At 41.4% G+C, this 3353-nt stretch overlaps 1 pseudogene; it reads left to right on the top strand.

Moving 5' to 3' along the window:
• The first annotated feature begins 331 nt into the window (after positions 1-331).
• LOC123433673 lies at positions 332-406 on the top strand (annotated as a pseudogene).
• Positions 407-3353: the final 2947 nt, after the last annotated feature.

The following is a 3353-nucleotide window of genomic DNA, read 5'->3' as shown; positions in this document are numbered from 1 at the left end:
GACTGGAAAACTGCTGTTGTTTGAACATAGTGTGCAGCTTGAATATCTCATTAGTAAAAAAGCTTCCACACTCCGTTGTTTGTACAATGGTAAACTACTTGTTCACTTACTAAAAGATGGTAATCAGTAGCAATTGTACAAAGTGATGTTTGTATTTTTTTGCTGTTCGTATTGTTAAATGTCTGGAAAAATGCTATTTGTATTTTCTAATGATTAAAAACAGGTTGAAAAAATTAAACTTTGTTTCATTTGTACTCGGCTGGATGCCTCGTTGGTCAAGTGTGACAGTTTTCCCCTTTGCATGGCTCCTGTGTGTTTTGGTAGATGGGTTGAGCAAATGATGATTCATATGATTATTGTGATACATTTGATGTTTCAGAATTGAGCTTTCTAAACCTGATGCCCAGCCCATCATAAATCATCCATCGGCTACTCTTGTTGTGCCGTCGCTTTTTAGATGATCTGAAAGTTAGATACCTAGAACTCTTTCTTAGTGGTGAAATAGCATGTCCAGTAAAATGTGCCAATCATCTTTAGCATCACATGTAGTGCATAGTTTACTTATGTGAATAGCGCATTTACCTGCTCTCTTACCTTATGGTGGTGCTTTCCTCATTATTGTCCGCTTATTTTGCTTTCGTTCTCATGGATCCAAACTATTTCTCAATGCATCCATTATCTTTCATACTGAGAGGGAAGAGAAGATGACTGCTCGTGTACAAGAAGGCGAAGAGCGAAAGTCATCTTTTTTAGTTGTTGCCGAAGTTCTGACCAAGCATCGATCATTAAGCAAAACAGATTTTGGTAGTAGTTTTTGTGCACTTGATAACAAATTTTGTGATAGCACTTGGTTTGGTAGCAGATTTTGTGATAGCACTTACTTTGGTAGCAGATTTTGTGTACTTGATTGTGTAATTTTGCATCAGATTTTGCTACAAGTTTGGTTGCAGATTTTGGTTGTGCTATAGATTTTGGCTATATATTATCAGATCTTGGAATGTGCTTCAAATTTTGTGGTGTGGGCTGTCATTTAGAGATGCTTTAGATTTATGTGTATGTGCTTCGAAGTTGTATGGGCTGTTATTTATAGATCCATTAACAGCATGAAAGAAAAAAAGATTGCTGAATTCAAAAATGGAAAAAGGCCAAAACTGAAACTGGATCAAATGTATTTGGGCACTAAAAGGCCAGGGCCCAAATTATAATGATACAAAAAATTCAAAAAAAATAGTAGAAGTGGGTGTAAATAGGCTAAGGCCCCCAAAAGAAGCCGAATAAGAAAAAGCCCAAAAAAATAAAACCAGCCCATGTGATCAATTGAAATGGGTTGGGTTGATTCCAGTAGCTCACAAATTTCCTGTAGTTTTTAAAAATATATAAGTTTTCTGTGTTTGGAATTTTTAAATATAAGTTAGAGCAGATTTAGTTTAAACACTGTTTTGCCTATTCCAGGAGTTTGAAAAATGATATTGAGTTGATTCTTTTTGCTACTGTTTTCTAGTGATAAAATCCTACTGTGGTAGAATTTTCAGAATTTTCCAAGTACTTTTACTAGTGTTTTCAACAGAAACAAGTTTCTGTCCTACCGACGCGCGATAAAATTCTTTTGCGTAGTCGTTTGCCAATCTTTGCATGTGATGTTATTTTTACTCGTGGCATGATTGAATTGCTTATGGTGTGCTTTGTGTTTGTATCGGTAGATCATCCGGAGTGCGAAGCGTGTTACTTAGAGACGCTCGAGCAGGACAACTATCATCAAGGCAAGTCATCTTTGATCATGTTATTTTTACCTATGTTTTCAATGCATAGTAGATCACCTTCTTTGCCCTATTTGCATGCTGCCTAGGTACTTGGAAACTTTAGTCGTAGGTGTAGTATCATGTGGTAGGAACACCAACACCCTGATACTTGGCCCCACGGGACGACAATGTTATATATGCTATGCTCTAGTAGACGGGTTATCGGTTGAGTGAATGCCACGAGTGATGAGAGATTGATATTATAATCAAGACCGGACTAAGACAAGATTTTCAAGACCTCGGACGCAATGCAACACTGGGTGAAGGACGGTTGACCGGCTCCCTGGAAAACCCAGTGGATGCCCGGGATGCTGGAGAGGCCATGTCATCCTGCGGAAAGCTTCACCCAGGCTCAAAGGGACGGACGGAGACTTCAAGACTCAAGGCTTACCTGCACAGCCACAAGTCATTATGGGCTCTGGCTTGGTTGGACAACGCGGCGACTCTGGACAGGCTGTGCTAGCAGATGTAGACGAACGGTAGGAATGGATGGGCACCGCCAGGGATTCAGAGGGACCCGTTGAAAGACCATGTTTTGATCATCCGGTCTTCAAACATCCTGAAGTGCGAGGACAAATCCGGAGGCGATCAAATCTTGTGGGGAACGTGTGCAAAACTCTGCAGAGTACTCAAACCTAATCGATTAGCCGTGTCCACGGTCATGGACAACTTGAGCCGAAGGCATTGAATTTCCCCTGAACTCTCGACATAACTTAATAATGATGTGGGTGTTAACAACTATTCGGGTACGAGAACTGGTTGGCGGAACCATCTCGTTAACAACAAACTATGTAGTAATATTTTTGCTTTCGACCCCTTTTGTTGTAGGATAAAACTGGCTTTATGCAAAAAACTTAGCTCCACCGGCCAAATATGCATGTAGAGATAGAGATTATTATTTTACTCCCTCTCTTGATGATTTGCCAGCATATTCAATATGCTGACCTACACGGCTGCAACGTATCATGTTGCAGAGTACTTTTCCGACCAGGAGTGAGGCTACGGTTCTACGCTCAGCGACATGCCCTTGGAGTTGGATGGACTCGTCTACCTGATGCTTCCGCTTAGTCTTCGTTAGATAATCTCATGAGTTTGGCCTTCAGCCACTTTATGGTACTCCGTTATTGTAATAAAGTACTCTTTATGAGATTTCGATGAATAAAGCTGTGTGATTGCACTCTTGAATATATACATTATGTACTGTGTGTGTACCAGCATGATCTTGGGATGATACAAAAACACCAGAGGCTTGACTCGTTGAGTCGGGTCGCTACAGAAATGGTATTCAGAGCACACGCTGACCTTAGGACGTAACCTCTAAGTTCACGGAGTTTTGCCAGCCCGACACCACTATGCCGTTCGGAAAAGAGCTGGTGCAGATCACCAAGGATTTGAGGATTGCTCTGCCGACTATCACAGGGAAGCCAACTTCGTCTTACCCGGAGGATTCACGCTACAGGATCGAGGTGCACATTCCCGGAAGGACATTCCAGCCGCGCACTGAGCCGATGGATTTCAAGTTCATCGCACCCAGCTGGATTCTCGGAAGGGACA

Source organism: Hordeum vulgare, chromosome 2H (genome assembly GCF_904849725.1).
Source record: "Hordeum vulgare subsp. vulgare chromosome 2H, MorexV3_pseudomolecules_assembly, whole genome shotgun sequence".
Classification (NCBI taxonomy): domain Eukaryota; kingdom Viridiplantae; phylum Streptophyta; class Magnoliopsida; order Poales; family Poaceae; genus Hordeum; species Hordeum vulgare.
This window is presented reverse-complemented; position numbering and strand designations above follow the sequence as displayed.